Source organism: Topomyia yanbarensis, chromosome 2 (assembly GCF_030247195.1).
Source record: "Topomyia yanbarensis strain Yona2022 chromosome 2, ASM3024719v1, whole genome shotgun sequence".
NCBI lineage: Eukaryota > Metazoa > Arthropoda > Insecta > Diptera > Culicidae > Topomyia > Topomyia yanbarensis.
The window spans coordinates 340,298,896-340,320,531 of record NC_080671.1 but is presented as its reverse complement, the minus strand read 5'-3'; the positions used below and the strand labels follow the sequence as shown (position 1 = coordinate 340,320,531).

Below are 21,636 nucleotides of genomic sequence, written 5' to 3'. Positions count from 1 at the left end.
CCATTCGAAAGGTATTGATGTGCCCATTCCAAAAATGTATTAAATATTAGGATAAAATATCAACAATTTAGGGTTAAAAGCAACCAAAGTCAAAAAAGTAGTGTTTGGTAAAATTACTAATTTTTAGTTGGTTTTTCATAAAAAAATAGCTCGGCAAAAAAATCTTTTGAAATCTTATGTAACAGACAAACTTCTTACGTGAATTTTAAGCCTAAGATCACGAAAATCCGATAAAAACTGGTGATGTTATTAAGCACCGAGTGAAAATTGTTCTGTTTTTCACATATCTCTTTTGGTATTAAATAAGATTACACTAGTTTACAAGAAAAATGAAGTTGCGAGAAAAAGTGTTTTCTAGATGAATTTTGGGTCGCTGAACACGAAAATAATACTCAATTTCTCTTTCACAGAAGTTCGAGTTTAAAAAAAAAATAAAACGTTTTTCTTTTGCTTCCTCATTTTTGGTTTTGCTCTGTTTTTATTACAGAAAAATGATTTTTTATTTTTTCAGAATCTAATGTGACAGATTCTAACAATTTTAAAGTAATCGCGATAAGCTAAAAAGAAAGTTTTTTTATGTTAAGTTTGGATCGCTGAATACGAAAACAAAGTCCACTTTTTTTAAAGAAGCATTTTTAAAAATTTCTTTGGAAAAGGTGTTTTTGGGCACTATTTTAGTTATTTGTCATTATCTCGTCCAAATAGGATCCGATCGAAACAGTTCGAAAGGTATTGGTACGCTCTTTCCGAAAGTGTAGATCATTTATTATACATACATTTATTATGATTACAATAGACAAAAGTCAGAAAAAAGTCTAATGTTCGAGCTTTTTTTAGAAAATGCATATTTCTAGTTAATGTTTTATAATAAATCAAGGACAGAAAAAAATTATTTTAAAATCTAATGAGATAAATAATCTTTCTATTCTATTCTGTTCTATTCTAACCCTTACACAGCCAGTATTGAAAAGCATCCTGGAAAACACTGCAGATATCCTTTAGTGTTTTTTTTTTGTCAACATTAATATTTGAAGCATATTACAATATGTCGCAAATATTAAAACGGCCAGGCCTACTGTGCAGAGTTCGGTTTGAAGATGTTTCAATATTATACGGCAATTGAATTATTCATTTAATGAACAATTCAACAAACGAATCGTCTTGAAACTTGAATGAGGAAAAAACGAGGACAACCGTACCGACCGTTTCAGTTTATAGGGGGTTATGATAAAACGTTGGGAGTTACTTTGCTAAGAAGGTTAATGTCGCTCCTTTGGTCCTTTGGGATGGGACAGAGGTATTTACACCTTGCCCTGGCTCATTAAACCTAGGTCAAAGCGCCTTTACTCGCTCTCTAATGAGATAAATAATCTTTTTGCATAAATTTTATGCCAATAGTCACAAAAATCTGATGAAAAATGTAGATGGTATGAAGCACTGAGTGGAAATTGTAACTTTTTATTTTTCGCACAATCATACTTTCGGCTGAAATAATCTTCTATACTTGATAGTTATTGTTTGTGTTGGGTACTGTCTTCTCGAGCTTGCATCCATCCATCCTGCGGCATTTGAATGGTTTTGGATATTTCATTGTACAACTAGGTGCTCTTTTTAAAATGTGGAAATATTCGTTGGAAAAATTTTGTTTTGTCTGTGGTGAGTACGTATTTAACAAATTAAAGGAATTTTCGCCTACTGCTTCAACAGGCTTCGCAGCCGATTCTCAGTTTACAGAATAGTACGTGGCTAGTGCTACGATCCCACTGAGTCCCGATAAGGACTCGAATATTTGATGACTGGCTTATCAGACCAGTGCTACGGCCTCTAAACCGCCGCACCAGGGCAGGTTCTGCTAAAATCATAAAATTTCCATTTCGCTCAATGTGCCATAGCATCAACTTTTTTCATCCGATGTTAGTGATATTAGGCTTAAAATTAACGTAAACATATTATCATTCATCTTAGATTCTAAAAGGTTCGAAAGAAGATTTGTTTTTCTGTAAAAAATCGATTGAAAATGAGTAACTTTTAAAAATGGTCAAAAAGGCACTTTTTTAAACTTTGGTCGCTTGCAGCACTAAAAATTTTACATATGATCAACACATATTATATGTTTTTGGAAAGGGCATCTCGGCACCTTTCAACCTGCATATTGACTATATTAATTGGATGATTTTGACACGAAATATTGACTAAAACTACGAAAAGTGCTTAAAAACGAGATTTTTGAGAAAATCACAAAATCGCTTCTTTGAACAAAAAAATGAATACTGTTTTCGTGTTCAGCGACCCAAAATTAGTCTAAAAAGCCTTTTTTTTGAAGCTTCATTTTTCTTGTAAACTAGTGTTACTCGACTTAAAATCTAAAATCGAGAGAATTGCGTATAAATGACTATAAAACTCTGTTTTATTCATGAAAAGCCGAATAATAGGGGTTTGAAAATGGTGCAATACTTGCGTTTGAGCAAACTAGAATACTCCAATTCCCGCCATACCATCTGTACCAATGTGTTGAGCAAAGGCAGCAGGTCCTGTCGCAGAAACAATTGAGGTTTTACGATAGTTTTATAGCTACTCATTAAACTTAGATTGCAGTTGTAGCGTGCTATTAAACTTCAATTTTTATTTGGGTGCTCTAAAGAACGGCTCAAATGGGTAGGGTGATAATAGGAATTGGGTGAAAATAGAATCAACACCCTACTCGTTTTAGACTAGTGTTAATGGTAACAATTTTCATAATTATGTTAAGTGGAACAATAAATAGAAGTATATAATTTGTTCTTGTAAATTCTGAAAGATTTTCAAAAACAATTAGATTTTTTTCTACAGGCGGGTACGTAGGGTAATTTGGGAAGAGATGCCGCACATTTCTTAAAATCGATCCTGTATCAAAATAAACCATTCAATATTAGATGAAATCATTTTTATCTATTGCGACAAGTTCCTAAAATACTGTGAAATGGTTTTTTATGAAAAAAATTCATCAAATTTCCATGAACATTTAAAAAAAAATCATTGCGGGAGATATGCCGCATGTGCGGGTGAGACGACGCACCATGGTCATAAACTGAAAGATGGTGAATAAAATTATTTTTAGCTATCGTTGATGTTTTTGTGATTAGGGATCTTCAGCTGAGTTTCATGAAGTTTGATTGCACCTATAAATCGGCCAGCACTTTCATTTTTCTTAAGGGAGTAATACCATTTCTAGAAACTTTTTTTTATTCAACATTTCAAAAATATTTTTCTTTTGAAACCTTGTGTAACGGTTAAGTTGGAGTAACTTTATTAAGGGTACTATTTATGTATATGTTTGTACGAGCAATATATGTGTTGTATTGGTAGGGGTTCCTCCCTATATACTAGATATAGAAAGTGCGGCATCTGGCCCGAAGCGGCATCTTTCCCGAAATTATCCTATAGCGTCAAAATATTCCAAGCCCTTTTGAAAGCAGAAACCTTCGAAGTATCGGGGAAAATGGAAAAGACGGATCTCGAAGGCTCCTTATGGTCCGCACTTCGACAATATTGGTATTTTTGGAATGGTTTTGATGATTTGGTGCCAAAGGTCGATGTTTGACGCGCTTCTGAAAAGCAAGGCCGATCTCTGGCACTTACTCGTCAAGATCATTTAAAAAAACATATTAAATGAGTTCTAGAGAATTTCACTAAACCGAAAGTCGCCATCTTGGTTTCCAGAATGGTGTCAATCAAAGATCTCTGTCACCTACTCATCACAACCATTTTGAAAGTACCCGTATTGACTACGTTCGAGAGAAATTCGTGAAATCGGAACTCATCATCTTTGATTTCAAAAAGGCGTTAAAAATTGACTTCTGACACCCACTCGTCAAAACCATGCCGAAAATACCCAAATTGATCAGTTAATGACGAATTTGTTTAAACCGGTAATCGCCATCTTAGTTTTCAAAATGGCATCAAACATCGATCTCTGGTACCTACTCGTCAAAAGCATTTTGAAAATACCCATATTGACTGGGTATGAAAAATTTGTTAAATCGGAAGTCGCCATCTTGGATTTCAAAAAGAGCGCTAAACATCGATCTCTGGTGTCTAATCGTCAAGACCATTCCGAAAATAGGGTAATTTGGGGAGAGATGCCGCACATTTTTAAAAATCGATCCTGCATCAAAGTAAACCATTCAATAATTGATGAAATCATTTTTACCAATTGCGACAAGTTTCTAAAATACTGTGAAATGGTTTTTGTAATGAAAAAAAATTTAACCAAATTTCCATGAACATTTTACAAAAAAGGTCATTGCGGTAGAGATGCCGCATGTGCGGGTGAGACGCCGCACCGTGGTCACAAACTGAAAAAAGGTGAACAAAAGTATTTTTTGGCTCTCATTGATGTTTTTGTGATTCAGTGTCTTCAGCTGAGTTTTATGAAGTTTGATTGCATCTATAAATCGGCTAGCACCTTCACTTTTCTCAAGGGGGTACTACCATTTCCAGAATCATTTTTTATTCAATATTTTAAAAATATTTTTCTTTCTCAACCTTGTGTAACGGTTAAGTTGGAGTAACTTAATTCAGGGCACTATTTATCTATATGCTTGTACGATATACATATCTATGTGTTAGTAGCAGTTCCTTAAAAGCACTGTTTGGCTGTTTCTCCCAATGAATTTATACAACTTAGGTTTGTTCTTGAAAGATTCATTTTTAAAAAGCATCAATTCGTTCAAATTTTCGCTTTTATCTCAAGATTGACATCACTACAAATCAATGCGTTCACGAAAATTAGTGCCTGAAACTTAAAAAAAACATACGGAAGTAACTAATACTTAGATACATGTCGCCCATTTAAATATATAGATAAATAGACTCATAATCCTATATGTCACTGTGTTATGTCCGTTAGTTTGTGGATATACCTTATTATCAACCTACACCTGACGCAAATGATCATTTACTGACATTCCAGGGTGAAAAAAATTCATTTTAGCTATGCATCCTCTTCCATTGAGTGCGGCATCTCACCCGCAATTTTGATGCGGCATCTCTCCCAATTGTAGGGGAGAGATGCCGCACGACGCTATTTTCCTCTAAAATTATGGATTATCGTGCTCATGATCAGAATGCCTTCTAAAAGGTCCCAGCTATTCAACCGATACATGATTTACCAAAAAAAAAATCGAACAATTTAAAAAAACGAAATTTTAATGTGGAGCTGAGAAATTTTCGGCGCTCCGTGATGCAACTGAATGCACAAAATCATTAATAAAATTTTCGTGAGTAATTAAAAAGGATTATTTTACATCTCTAGAGTTATAATTCTTCGAAAGACAAACTTACAATATCATATTATCCTATAAAAGTGACCCCATATACGAGATATAGAGAGTGCGGCATCTCTCCTGACGCGGCATCTCTCCCGAAATTACCCTACTCATATTGATTGAGTTATAGTAAATTTTGCAAATCCGGAAGTCACCATCTTTAATCTTAAAATGTCATTAAATATCGACCTCTGGCACCCACTCGTCAAGGCCATTCAGAACATACTTGTATTGATTAGTTTATATGAAACTTCGTGAATCTGGATGTCGCCATCTTGTTTTTCAAAATGGAGTCAAACGTCGATCTTTGGCATCTAACCGTTAGAATCATTATTGATTGAGTTACAATGAATTTAGCTAAACTGGAAGTTGCCATCTTAGATATCAAAATTGCGTCAAATTGTTAAGATCATTCCGAAAATACCCAATTCCCGAAAATTTTGCAAGTATTTTGCGTTCGAAAGTACTTTTGGCAAAAACCAAGCAAATTGCGAAATTCCTGCAAAAATAAGTTGTTTGAATTCAAACGGCTTCAGTGTAACAGAGACGACGTTAATTTGAAAATCCGCGTAAAAACCGCGTAAAACCCTGAGTATATTAAAAATATTATTACTTCAATGTCTACAGAGTATCCGCTAATGTTAGGTACAGTTCTTTACGAAATTTGGTCAGCTGAACTAAATTAAAAACTAATTTCATTATTTATAGTAGATAAGATAAATAAATCAAATCATTGAAATAAATAAAATGAGTGAATGAATAAAATTAATCAAACAAGAGAACTGATAAATTTGAAAAGTAATAAAATTATTCAATTGATGAAATAAAAAATAATTTTATAAATTGAGTACAGTAGCGTCAAGTAGGCCAGCTTTATTTGGCCAGCTCGTGCGATGGTTTTTCTGCACTGATTTTGACAAACAAGCACTCGTTAGCAAGGTTATACATCTGTCAACATTCTGACAATAATGATTTTATGCCTGGCTAAATATTTTTTAAGCTAGATTCAATAAGGCGAAGGTACTTTTTTCGATGTTTTTAAAATCTGGGGGTACGATAGGTTACTATATTCGGGGTAACTACACAATGTACACTTATAGAAAATCAGCGGTTCAACTTTTATTTCAAGATTATGAATACTGCAGACTATTTGAAAATAAATAACACAAATAATCCATTGACGTCATTCAGGTAAGAAAACGAGTAAATGAAGTGAAAAATCATGAAACCACGGAAGGAAATGTCTAAAAACGCGTTCTTCAGTGTTCTCGTCATCGCCAGAATGTGGAATAGATGTTGTGCATTCCGGCTCACTGTGGGATGAATTCTGTTTCCTTTTCTTTATCGATCATGTTTTATTCGATTATTTACTTCAACCCCTTTAAATTATTATATTGTTAACTCTCGCGAAATAACCTACGCACTTTCATTGATGATGATCACTTTTCTTTCATACGAACACGTAATGTTTCGAACCTTGAATTGTTTAGAGGCTGGTCGAATACTGGCGTCCTCTTGAATAGATGCAATTGCATTACTTATACCCTCTTAACTTCCTTTTGAAGTTTTTCACACAAAATTACGCATCATTTTCCTGTCAAAATAATTTAAATTTTCATTATAGTAGTGACTTATAGTGCCCCCAAACGGCTGACCTCTCGTGTCCCCAAGCGTAGGTTTTATGTTGATGTCCGTATCTTTTCACAACCAAATGTACCGAAAAACCAAAGCAAAACTGTTGTTCAGTATTAATTTTTACATGAGAAAAAACTCACTTGACATTTTTTACATTGATTAAATGTTCTGTACTGAGGACGAAAGACAATGCGTTTTCGCAGAAAAACACGCAAAAACGTAACCGACGATGTAACTAATGCAGCTGATCCACAGTAACAGCCGAAATGATAGTCGTCAGCGATGTTCGCTACCATATATCTAATTCACGTAACACGAGCGCTTATATTATTTATTTTTTATATTACGCTATCAATAATCTTCAGGGGGTCTTCTGGTTATAAACACGAATTTCGAGCTTTTTTCCAGGATGGGTTTCAAAGAAACTACTCAAGATATGTTATTGCGTTTTTTTGTTTAGTTAGACAACTCTCCTTGCAATTATGAAAATTACCGTATTTATTTATGTACAATCTTGACCTTGAAATGTCTGTCACCACAATGCGGATTTTGTAAAAAAAAATATTTCGCGAAATAATAAATGTTTAAACAAAAAAAGGTTAAATAAATCTAGTGAATAAAAGTTAAAAAATTGATAAAATATAAAGAAAATTTAAAGAAAAGGAATAGATATAAAACAATGAATGAGTTGAATCAAATCAATCAAGCAAAAGAATAAAAAGAATCAAAGAATTAAAATGTAATAAAATCAATTAAAAGAATAAAATGAACAAAACGAGGAAATAATGATAAAATGATTGATAAATTAGGTGAGTAAAATAGCTAAGTTGAAAAATTTCAATAACATGAGTAAATAATTAAAACTATTACAATTATGTACATTTTATTAGTGTTACTAACAAAATAAATAGAATAAATAATGAAATAAAATAGAGTAATTAAAATGTATGTACCATGAAGCCATGCGCAATATTCCTCGAAGAAGAAAATTTATTTGAACTAACTCAGATAAGCAAAACTATGTGCATTAAAAATGGTTGTGCCTTGAAAATGAACTCAACTTCCAAGAATATTTCCTTCAATGTGAAACGCAGCTTGTGCCAATTCTTTCTTAACTGCATTCAAGCATGGTTTCCCATAATGATAGTCCTGGAAATCTTAGGTAAGTGATGTCAATTGGTCTCATGCTGATGTCAATAAAACTGTAATGAATTGGATTCAAAAATAAAATAAAAATGTTCAAGCATCACATAGATTGTTGAAAAATCCTTTTGATAGTTTGATCTGAATTTTGCTGGTTATTGACGTTGACCTGAAGCTAAAATACTCCGCGTCATGGAACTGATGCGATACTTTTTGTGCCGTTCAATTATTTCAACCAAATCCCCAATATGATTGATCTATTGCAATATTGTTATCAATGATGATTGATGATTGATCGCAAAAAAATAAAAACATTTCTAATGCATTCCGTTTTTTTTTCTCTTCCACTTGCAGGTACGTACAAGACAAGCAAACGTTAACTCTAAAAAATGGGTACAGTAGAGTACCGGAACTCTTATCAGGGTAGGTTTATCAGCTTCAGCAGCATATTTACGGCGACATACAGAAACGCGTGTCGTTTAAATATGAATAGATAATTACGCTTTATCATAATGCATTCGAGACAGGTTAACTACATATTCAAAACAAAAGAGTGAGACAGCAAAACAGGACTGACACATGCGCGCCGGAAGCATCAAACTTGAACAATTATCGCTTGACGAATTGGGCTTTGCAGTAACATTGTGTTTGTTTAGCGACTTCGAAAATGCTTTCCGGAAAAGGTTGTGTTAATGTGTTTTGTGTGGGAGAGGCTTAGGAACGAGTCATTTGGTTTGTAATGATCTGTAAAGCGCAAGCTTGTGGTATTTTTTTTAATGGATCGAGGTTTGGATGGGATAACCCTTATTGCGGTAATCGTAAAAAAGTAGAAGTCGCTGAACATCGATGAATTCCCGGAAAACCAAGGGAATTTTGTGAGTTGTGGCAGCAATTTAGAAAAAGTGCAATTGTTCATTATTATATTTTATCGCTTGTAGAAAGGGGTTAAAAATCAAAGCATCAACTATGTTTTGATTTTTAACCCCATCCTTAAATCATAAAATATAATAATGAACAATTTCTGATTTGCTGCTAGCGCGTTACATTCAGTAATTAATCATTTCAGTTGCATTAGCCATTGGACAGAATGCCATACTATAATTTCTACCAGGCATAAAACTCTTATAAACACCGTGGGCCATTTTTAATAGTGCTAATTTTTGCGCACCGTCGTGTTATTTATGTGCACACTCGCACGTCATTCACGTTCTATGAAGTCATGTTTTTATTGTTTGGGTGCCGCCTCAATTTGCAATAACGGTAACAGGTTGAGGCTGCATTCACCATCCTAGGGGTGGTGATTAAGAGCTGCAAGCTCAGTCTCGACCGGTTAATGGATTTACACTACCCTTCGCTGTCGGTTTTGCTTTCGGTAACGCAGAAATAACACAGAGATCAGATATCTAAATTTATTAAGAACAACAAATGCCACCTAGCATAGAAATTACGTCAGTCGTAATTAAGTTTGATATAAAGTATTCATCGGTTGCTAAGAACCCGACAACCGATCGTAGCCCCTACATTTCGTAGCGAAACTATTTCAACAAACTTCACACAGTGCACAATAAAGATGCATGGCTGTTTAGTGGTACGATCCTACTGATACTAACCATCCTTTGTGATTTGGATTCGAAATTCGCAAAATAGTTTTATTTCAAAATGACCGTTAAATTTCCTACAAACATTGAACATTTGATTTGCATGTCTCTACTCTGTGGTCATCATTATGTTGGATTTGGCGCTGGGACTGCACAGGCGCTCCAACTAACGAGTCAGCTGCTGTCTGGACCGGAGAGTGAGCGACTCTGGAGGAGAGAAATTGAATTGTACTAACGCTACGGAAGCCTGCTTGTACCTAGCACGTGGTAGGCTACAGAACGGCTACCACATGCTGCTAGTATCACCAGTTTAGTGTGCTCGACCGTGGAGACGGATTTTAGTTCAACTTAATATCTTAAACCGAGCGGTTTGCATCGCAAAGTCTCGATTGGCAACATATAACACGTATAAGCGGCTTCAAGTCGGGTTTGATACGCGTAGGGTGTCATGGTCATTCGAGAAAAGTTGTTCCAGGTGATTGCAATTCAGTTGGTATTTAAACCGGCGTCGTTGGAGTGGTTGTTATCAAAGATTCTAGTATGGTCGGTAAACTAACCGGATTATAGCATGGCTTCTTGCCACAGAAAGTTGCCTACTTTTGGGTATGGGGTTCCTTTTCTGTTCAAAAAAAATATATAAGAAGTTCTGATGTCTGTTGTTGTATTCAGAACCCGAACCCTGCTATTAATTAGTTGTGCGTGTTGCTGTCACTCACATTGTCGTTCTTTCGTGACCTGCTAGTTCGTGTATGCCTTTTCATCGTTCACCAGCCAATGTAATGCTAATACTAATATTATACGCATACACATACATACGGTAACTCTTCAGGTGTCACAGTATCCATAAGGAGTAGTGCTGTTATGTGAACAGTGGCACTACTTAAATTTGAATATCCACCGGCTGACACATTTCCAGCCGTCTCCAATGCTATCTACAATCGCTCGCTGACTTGGCCTCTAAGTAATGCCATTGTATGCCGGTTCTAACTGCTGGAATCTAACCGTTCGAGTATTGATCCATGTAGCCGTACACCGTCACACTGGGTTACATTGCTTCTTCAGCGACTAAATTTTCGTCCATTTGAGAGCCTTGTGCAATCCCGATTTCACTTTAAAATTTATAAGAGGTGCGTTCATAGTTGAGTGGTGTAAATGGTGTCCCACATCAAATGGTCGGTGTTAAGTCAGACCGGACCAAGTCGCAAAACATCAAAAAATGAGTTAATGATAGCACTGGATAAAGAATTTTTTCATCTACATTCCACTTTTACCAGATTTAAAATATGAAACAATAAACAAGAATTATGGTAAAAATTAAGTTCCAATTATAATGTAAAGGATGCTGCGATTAAAACTTTAAACGTGTTTATCTCGAAATCAATGCACTGTCGCTTAGTCCGGTTTGACCTAACACCGACCAAATTACAGCACGAAGAAAACGCTGTATAAAATTATCTAGTGTACCGATCCTTTTCAAACTTTCAGGCAATAAAATAATCCATTAGTAAGCTTTTAGTATATTTATTTAATTCAACTTCAATCTTATAAACCGTACGTTTAACGCCACTCATTAGGTTCTGTACAACATCTAGCTGCAGCTTCTTTTGTAGGGAAACCCACTTTTTCTTCATGTCTTCCTCAGATTTCACCTCCATAGGATGCTTCCGCAGTGTCTGCTTTCATAATTGCGATGGGCCTTAGTTCCGGTGCGTTGAGGGGGGGTTCATGTCCTTGGTTTCCAAAATGACCCCGCTGGCTTCGTTACCATTCCAGGACAAAATTTTAATAGTGACACGAAGCTAGATTCGTCTAGAAGAATCGGACGCTTCTGTAGACACTCCTTGAGGTAGTTTACAATCCCGGTAGTCACAAACGGCGCACTCCGTTTGCCGCATGAGCAGATCGCTTGCCAAACTTTTAAAGTTTCTGCTTCCTTATTTCCTCCGGATCATCAAACTTATGCCTATGGCGGTGAACAACAGTAACCTCGGAAGCAGCCGGAAGTTCGCCTTGACGTAAGTCCCATCATCCATGATGGGACAATGGGGCTTCGGCAGCATCTGGGTGTACAGTTTCCGGGCCAGTATCTTTCCCACCGTATTTTACAGTTCGTTACGATTTAAAGCCTTCTGCACTTCGTACCCTCCCGGTCCTTCCCTAGTATCAATTCAGGTTTGATGGTAGTTTTATAGCCAATCATACAATTTAGATTGCACTTGTAGTGTGCCATAAAACCTTAATTGTTAATTGGGTATGCTCTCTGAACGAAAGATTTGGACAGATTAAACTTTTTGGCCACATCCCTGACCGAAGCATTGAGATTTCGCACACTTTCACTAATGCCCCTTACAATGTTTTAGATGACCTCCCATGGATCGCTTATTGTGAATCTGACTCAGAATTTAGTGTAGTTTCAAGATATATAAGCCTCATCTTGCATACTTTTGCGCCAATGAATTTATAAGCATGTTTTTAAAAATACCATTATGGAGACGCCGTGTACTTTATAAATATTCTTACAAATTAGTTACCCAAACAACTTTTTATAGTTGAAAATATAGTGATTTCTACTAGTTTGAAAGTCATTTCTGGTGTCTGATTTGTTTGGCTACTATTATTGACGTGTATATTAGCCATTTAATGTCCACCGCTTTCACATGAGTCTTCTTAAAAATAATAGAAAAAATGAATTATTTGATAGTTTTTTCACAACTTTGTATGGATTGGTGCTGCTGTGCGATGAGAAAGTTGAGGATTTTCCGGGTGCTTGCACAAAATCAATTCGCGACGTTGCTTTTCGGGTGACGCCGTTTTTTACCAATTTTAGAAAAACTGACAGCGATAACAATACACTCTAAACTTAACTTCTACCCAAATTTTGATTTACTTTATCCTTCGCATTAGCTGACTTCCCAGTTATTTGAAAAGTAAATTCCAATTTAATTTCTTCTAGTTCCCCACACCTCCACTACAATTAATAGTCGGTTTATTGAATTTCTTATTTTATTTTTTTTAAATAATTTATTTTATTATAGGGGAACCTGGGGCTATTCGGAGCTACTTAAGCAAATCGCTCTTTTAGGTGGATAAATGTGAAAAAAATTACCGGTCAAAGGTCCCAATTGTTTTGGTACCATAAAAGGTTCATTTGCACCACTTAATGGCAGCGCTAGACGACGATTTGCAAACCTCTACGTTTTTCCATCCTTTTATAATGTAGGGTAATTCAGGCCTCCCTACGGGGCAATTCAGACCGTCACTTTTCTTTAATTTTCATACAATGGAATTATGTTTACCTATGAAATATTTATAAGAGACAGTTCTTAAAAAACAAAAAAATAAATTGCTTTACAAAACCTTAATCTGGTATGTCACAGCTGTCGATGGGCGTCCCATGTATTTGCTTTGCTATGGCGTGCCGCCGCAGCCGCAAGCCGCTGAACGGTGGTTGACGGAATAGGGGTCCGAATATCCCCGTGCGCTCATTTTGCACAAAAGTGGTAAGTGTCTCGAAAATAACTGTGTTTTCACCCAAACAAAAATCATTCCATAAAGTAGGAGCCTCAAGCTTTCCAAAACACTTACCATTTATTTTTTCACTTTTATTTGTTGATTTAATCACGGTTTTTCTATTATAATGATTTTTGTTTTGAGAATGGCAATAAACGAAACACGTTATATCTTCTTTCTACAAAGAACAAAGAGTCAAAATCAGCTTTCAAAATTAATGTTTCAGAATAGCGGTTCCACGAATATGTACGATAGTCAGAAAGTCTTGCTATTTTCTGGGACATCGAGGGGATCTGAATTACCCCCACTGTCTTAATAGCCTCGGGTTCCCCTATTCATTTTGCTCATTTTATTCTTTTATTTCTTTTATTCATTTTATCAATTTTTTCCTTTTATTAGTTGTATAAATGTTATTATTTCCAACAATTTCATTCTATTTATAAATTTTATATCTTATATTTCAATTAATTGATTTATTTTTGTATGCTGTTTTTAAAGTTAAAAATATCAGAATTCATTCAACTGTCGTATTAATTATAAAAATACTGATAAAAACCATGCTTTTTTCGTTTGTCCCTCGCGGTGATTAAGTTAATAGAAGACAAAAAGGGGAAACATGCAAATTCGTTTTCTATATGAGGCCTTCAGAAAAACATTTTCACGGAGATTTGGTTTCAGCATCAGAGTAACAGCGATATCAGGTACAGGAGAGAGAAGGTGGACACCGATGACGGAGAACGAAGTAGAGAAGACCATCAAGTCTGCAGTTCGTGGCAAATTGTCGACGGTTATGATAGCCATAGACTGCTCGGACAGCACGCACGGTCGTCCTCGATGAACCCTTAGGAAATCTTCCAAGTTGGGTCAGACCTTCAGGTCGTTTCGGCTTCAATTTTGGTTTATGCAAGCGCCTGAAGGGAATTCATTAGCCGAGGGAGCTATAATCGATGCACGCCCAGACAATGTGGTCGATATCGTGATAGTTGTCGCCGTAAGCGTAGACACCGCTATCCTCGAACCCAATACGTCGGAAATGTGCATCCAGCGTGTAATGATTTGACATAAGTCGTGACACGAACGAACCCACATCTATCCTCCTGAACCAACGTTTCGTCGATACCTTCGAGACTATCGAAACCTTCTTAGTTCCTCATTTCTCCAGATTTTTCTGATTTGTCGAAGCAAATTGATCTTTCATAAATCTCACCTTCTTAAGCACCCACCATAGCCAAAAAGTTCGTCCTCTCATTGCTCGAAATAAAGCAATGCGACAGCAATAAGACGGCGCCGATGGTTGTGCGGTAAGCGTGACCGCCATTCATTCCAATTGGCCTGGGTTCAATTTCAGCCGAGGTCGTTGAGATTTTTTCTGAGGTGAACAAATATGTGGTCACGTCTTCTTTCGGAAAATAGGTAAAGCCGTTGGTCCTCGGTCCATCAGTTGATGTAGAGATGTCTAGTCCAGGCAGTGGGGTCACCTCTCTGGCATCGGTAAAGAAGAAATAGAATCCAACTTCTATGCTTACTAATAAATATCCTCCTTCCGTGATAATTGTGGAGTGCGCACTAGTATATACGGCCTCTAGCAAAAGCAAGTATCGGACTAACCATTCCTTCCCTTTCCTTCTGCGATCTACGTTCGGACCTGGCCGACGCCGGTATTGATCAAATAAACACTTCTACTTATTCCCTGTGAAACTTTAGCTAGTCCAGATCGATAACGTAGTAGCAGCTAGGGGTGGTCACACATGTCAACGTATAGCCTCAATGAAAATGACTCCAAGGGTGTATTGGATAGCAGCTGGTTTTGCGGCTTAAACTGAAGCAGGGTTACGTAGTTTGTAGAAACCGGTGAACTTTTGATTGAAGATACCGAAGCCAGTGGACCCTTCGAGTTTTGATCCATCAGTATAAAACATTTTACAGCTGTCGGCATCTCGGAATTTTTCATAAAAAATGTTAGGGACCACTTGCGGACGTACGTGGTCCGGTATTCCACGACTCTCATCTTTCATGGACACGTTGAAGAAAACAATAGATTCGGAAATATCATGGGAAGTAAATGGGCGCAGTTGGGATTGTAAGACGAAGGATTGATATTTTGCGCTTTGTAAAGTACAAGGAGATAAAATGGTTCTGAAAATTGAACTCGACAAATCTCTCGGAATTTTCGATCATCACCGGGTTCAAATGAGCATTCAATAAAAGAGTTCCCAAAATAAATTGTTCAACCGGAGAACATCCGACAAGACTTCGAGACACATCGTATGGGTCGACTGTATGCATCCTAATGCGACACGCAATAGCCCTTGCAGATAAATTATCGAAAGTATTCTGTAATGGTCCTTGTATGCCTTTAAGTCCCGTAACAGAAACCACAGGAATCGTCAAGACATTCATTAGTGATGTTGACTTAAAAAATGTATAGGTGGGGGTTCAGACATGAGCCCTGCGGAAGACTCAAACCTAAATCGTGATGTCAATAAATCAACATGCGAAAAATGCATGTGCTCTTCCTATAACAAATATAGCAAAAAGTTTTCTAAATCGGTGAAAAATCATACTGGTGTAGCTTCATTGGAAGAATGTTGATAGATACTGAATCAAAAGCCCCCTTAATATCTAAGAACACTGATGCCATCTGCTCTTTGCTACCATAGGCCATTTGAATATCAGTTGAGAGAAAAGCAAGGTAATCGTTCGTCCCTTGCCTTTGCGGAAGCCAAATTGTGTATCTGACAGTTTGCCATTTGCTTCGACCCAATTGTCGCGACGGAACAGCATCATTTTGTCGAACAACCTCCAGATACATAAGAGCGTTTCAATCGGTCGATACGAGTTGTGATCGGAGGTTGGTTTTCCTAGTTTTTGGATGCCGGTGACACTTACTTGTCTCCAATCATGTGGTATAATGCTACCCCCTCAAGAAACTTGTTAAATGAATTCAACAAACGTCTTTTGACAGAGTCTGGCAGATTCTTCTATAAGGTGAATTTGATTCTATCAGGTCCTGCGGTATTATTGTTACATAATAAGAGCAAGTGAGAACGTCACCATCGTTTGCGGTATGGCGAGCGTACGCGGCAACTTTCATGGCAAAATCCCACAGTTTGAATATTCCACGCCCTCGTTAATACTGTTTCGGTGTTGTATACGTCGGGCCGTACCCCAAAGTGTGCTCATCGATGTTTCTGTCGTTGATCCGTCCATGAATCGGCGCCAGTATCCACGTTTCTTGGTTTTCATCAAACTCTTCATTCGCGTTGCTAACGTCGCTTGCGTAGCAGCCTTCTCCGTGTATAAGTCCGATCCGAAAGATTCAATAGTTCAAAAATCTGAAAATTTAAAGACTCGAGGATCCAGACATCGACTGATCGGAACATTTGTAGATTTAAATACGAACATACGAAAATTGAATGCTTCAATTATCTAACAATAATACAGTTGAAGATTCCAAAATAAACATGCAAATATTTAATGATCCAACGATCAAAAGATCCAAAAATCCAACGCAAAGATATAAGCATTCAAAGATTGATCAATCGGAAAAATTCGTTAATGATAGATCCTAGATTTAAATATTGCATGAGCTAATGATCCAAAGGTAAAAAGTTCCAAAAATTATCCCCTATATCATATGATCAAAAGTTTCAAAACTCCAGTTAATTGTTATGAAAGGTAAAAGATCCAGAGTTTCAAAGATTAAGACGTTCCAAACATTCCAATGTCAAAAGATTTAAAGATGTAAGGTTACAATAATTGCTTCAATTATCACACAGTCGAAAAATTCCCGTATTACCGTTTTCGAGCATAGAGCGAACCAAAGTACAACAGAGTGCTTTTATACAATGTATATTGGTGAAGTTTGTAGTGACTCTAAAAATGAATCCTAGCAACTAAGAGGCCTTAAAATAGTATATTCAATGTGGTGCTTGAAGTTTAATTTGGGATCTAGGTAGACTCTCAAATCTTTAACAGATGATTCGCGTTTGAGAACTATTTATGAGATATTGTAGTCGAATAATCTGAATATATCAAACATTACCTCTCTGGCGTCAGTGTTTGGCTTCGTAGCGGAAATAGGCCAATGAAAAGTAACTAGAACATGAAGAGGAAGAAGGAAGATGATTCGAAATAGCACCGCTCCAACAATAATTTGGAAGATCCGAAAATCCTTCAAAGATCCGATGATACAAAGTTCCAAAGATAAATACATACGCAGATTTCTAGCTCCTAGATCTAAAAATCTAATCCAAGGATTGGACTGGGTAAAGTTTAGCAAGAAAATTTTGAAAAAAAAGTTTAAAAAGAAATTTTTAACAACCACACAATACGACATTTTGATCGCTTTGCTCCAGTTCTCGATTATATTTGAGGTTATGTTCAGATCTGTGTATATAACTTGAAAGATAGTTGAATGCGGCTGACCAAAGTTTGTAGTTCAAGAGGTCCATAAAATATAATATTAGGGATAAATTAGTTATCACTTTTGCGTTTCGACTTCGTCTCATCAGAATACGACACTATTTATCTGAGCATACCCCTAGTCAAGTGTGATGTCCCGCAAAAAAAGGAGTTTATTTTATGCTTATGAGAATTCATGAAACATTGATTCAATTTAGCTAATTAAAATTATCGCACGAATCGTTTTAACCCCTTTTACCCCGATTCTTTACATAACCCAAGTTTCCAGTTTAACCTAGCTCTGCATCTCTGAAGGAGGCTGAATGCGATTAATCAATAATGGTATATCTTATGTAAAAAAATCCAAGAAATCGATAAGAATAATCGCCTGAAACGTGTAAAGCCGTTTTACGCCTATTCTTCTTATAATTGAAATTTACAAACTTACACCTAACTCTGCATTTCGGAAAGAGACAGAATTTTGCTGATAAAAAGTAATATTTCTTTGGTAGAAGAATATAGGGAAGCGATTGCATATAGCTAGTATAACCACAAGATATGTATGTACCCGTTTTACCCCAATTCATCCCATAACTCGAGTTTTCAGTTAGAGTTGACTACACATATTGGAAGAAAAAAAAACATGAGATTAATCTCAAATCATGTTATTTAGTACCAACATCATATTTGTCAGTAAAAAGAGTAAAGTAAAAAAAATGCAAAGAGAAATGTTCCATCCATTACAGACTGACTCCATATGACGGTTCCTTATCCATATCAAACGCGACGTATGTACGTTGTCCTCTCAGCTCTATTTTTCGATATTGTTCGCTTTCGCGCCCTAACAGCAACCAAACCTCCAAAAGAGCGATACAATAATCAAAACCACTACTTTCTCGTATCCCCAGCGAATCTCGAACAAAAAACCTCATCTCGAGTAGAAACAAAAACTAGAGAAATCACCATGAGGTGAAATGGAATCACAATAAAAACATTCATATACATGCAACCGAAAACTCGCTCCAATCGACGACGCCGCCGTCTTAGAGAGCGTGTGTGCATCTCCGCGAGTAGTTTCTCGCTCTTGCGGAGCGGGCGCGCGCGCGAGGCCCACGGTATTGGAGTTGAAATCTTCGACTCAAGCCTGGCTCCGCGGTTGCCTGCCTGCTGCCCGCTGTATGTACTGTTATTACGGAACGTCGCGGCGGGGCCCTCTCGAAGACGCCGCGGATAAATGTGATTTAGTACAACGTTAACAGTTCGTCGCATCGGTACACTTTCGTCGCGTCGTTTCTTCGCTCAAAGCCGGGTTCGGTCGTCATCCATCGTTCAATCAACAACCGGGTTAGCAGTCGTCACAGTGACTCACTACGACTGGTTCGCGAGTTACAAACCCTTTAAAGATTTCCACATACCGTCCGGAATCGGGGACAAACCAGCTCGTGAGTGTGATAACAAACTTTAACTGGCAAGGTAGTCAAAGTTAAAAACCAAAACAGAAATCACGCGCAATTAGTTCAAAATTACGAACGATCGCGATCGTGTGTTGTTCTTGTACACTGCTGTAGTGTCGTTATTGCATAGTTGAACACATATGCAGATTGTGTTCGATCGCGTTCGGGCCTCGAAGGTGTACGAATTGCAAAAATTAATTTCTTGAAAAGGTGCCTGATTCATAACTGAGAAGAAATTTACAATTCAAAGCGGCTAAATGATCACTTTTTGTGTGCGTGTGTCTGTGTATGAGTGTGTTTATTACTCGAATATAAGCGGGGCACGCCTGCGTCCGCCCGCCCACGCTGGTGATCCCTTTTATTTTTTCTGAGTAAGACCGAACTAAAGTGATTCAATGTGCCGTGTTCGTGATGGCTTCCTTCATTGTTGCCATTAGATGCATATTAGCGCACCATTAGTGCGCTATTAGAAAAGCAGATGATGAAGCGCTGCAAGCGGCATCTGCTCTTCATCTTCTTCTCGCGCAGCGGGAGCTGCTGAGTGCATACATTTTAAAACAATCGAGCATAACTGGTGCAACAGATAACCGACTAAGAAGCCCCCGAAAGAAAATTCAAAGGCGGTTGCCGCCGGTTTTGTTGTTGTTGTTGTTGCTGATGCAAATTGAGTGAAGCAGAAGAAGAAATGTTAAATATTTGCAAATTGAAATTGATGTTCAACAATTACGGCCACTCGGTTGAGGTGTTTGTGCTATGAGGCCATAGGGGTCGGCGTGGTGCAACTAGTGCATTCATCGGTTCGTGCAAGTGTGCAATGGGGTGGGGTGCAACGGAGTGATTTGATTTGATTTGAATGCTATCAGTAAGAATGAGGCACACCCATGTTTTCTATGTGAATCTTGTATTGCCACACAGAGGACATCTTGGTGTCAAACTCTGATTAACTCCGAAATCGTAAATCGGGAATTCATTTAGACTGCTTATTTTAATATCTAGCTTCATGGGGAAACTGTTGACGTTTCTCTCCAAGAATACGGTTAATTTATGAAAGGGTCGTCAAACGGTGGGATAACAAAATTCTCACAAGTTTCCTATCTCATGCCTCCACGCGAGTCTAAGTCTATTGATGACATTTGGTCCTTAGACCGGCGACGACTGGGTGCTATCAGCCTTCTGCCGATAGTAGCAGAATGAGAGGGTGCGAACAGATCTAGTCGAGAAAACATTGCCGTAAAAATGAATAGTTGATCGGAAATTAGCCCCAATACGAATAATCTGACTAGTATCTATGATCACGGGTCAATACGTATTGAAAATTCGCCGCGTCTGTTTTTATGAACCTAATTTCAAGCTCCGTTATTGCTAACAAGCCCGTGCATCAGGTTAACAATCCTTTATATTTCCCTCCAGTGTTCGTTATTATCGCTCGTATACTTGTATTCCACAAATCTGATATGGAAAATAAGAAATACTTTCCCTGATTTATAACATCTCGCGCTATTTTTGCCTATATAATGTGTCACTTCGAGTGGAGTTCAAATTGCTTTTGTTTAGGGAACATAGTATACTCTCGGTAGCCGGCTGCCCAGAGTTTAAAAAAAAACCAAAAACTAAAGAAGATCTTTTTTTCGAGTGATCGTGCACTCGAAGACTAACTAAACACCTACGTAATAAAATATGCTTTACAGGTCGCATCGCTTGCTTGGAGCGAATCCTAGACCTGATACCCTTCCAAACTACCAACTCCGCGACACCTATGGAAGAGTCTGATGAATCGTCGTCCTTCCGTTAAGTAGGTGGAGCATCAACACTTCCTGGCTACCTTATCCTTTATCCTTCCCCGTGAACGATGGAGATGGGGGCGGCCGGCAATGATGGCTATCATGCTGTTGAGGTTTTAATATGGGTCGAATTGGTATGAATTCCTACTTACCATTTCCTAAGCAACTCTTATTAGATAATCAGCAGTCAAACATGATGAAGTCAGTGTGCAATCCGCCAAAATCATCGTCACAACGCAACGCAACGCAAGAATACGGTTAATTTATGAAAGAAATCGTTCACTCTGAACGGCTTCGTTATTTCGCACTTGTGCTCACTCTATCGTGGGAATCAGAATCGTTGAACTTGGCAGAAAAAAATACCTTGATTTCGTAGAGTCCCTAAAGTTGATTGTTCAAAAGCTCAGTAAACATGCCTTATGATTGCAATCATACCTTAAAACTTCCTTTAATTTTGTTTTGGGTTCCCCGAGTTTCTTATAAATTCTCTGTATCAATTATTCCTTGAATTTTGTAGACTTCCCTTAGGTTTACAACTGTTCACAAGTTGGTAAACAAAGCTAGACCTGGAAGGGTCTTTTCTGATCTTCGCTTGGTTTTTTAAGGTTTTTTGGGTTTTCTTCAGCTTTCTCAGTCAATTTAGTTTAGTAGTAATTATTCGTAAAAGTGGCCGGCATTTCGAACGTTTTGGCATACTTTATTCGTGTCGACTGTCACTATGACCAAAACAACACAATTATAATTCCCCTTAACCATTATGTGTCCAACAAAAAACACCTTTAACAGGCCGACGAGGGTACCCAGG

General features: G+C 37.3%; 1 protein-coding gene across 1 annotated transcript in view; it reads left to right on the top strand.

Annotated features, from left to right (window-relative positions):
• The first annotated feature begins 18,214 nt into the window (after positions 1-18,214).
• Positions 18,215-21,636, top strand: part of LOC131680636 (brain tumor protein-like) — an 89,534-nt gene continuing 86,112 nt past the window's right edge. The window contains exon 1 of the mRNA XM_058961352.1: positions 18,215-19,069. The gene's annotated coding sequence lies outside the window, so the exon portion shown is untranslated. The remainder of the gene's footprint in view (positions 19,070-21,636) is intronic.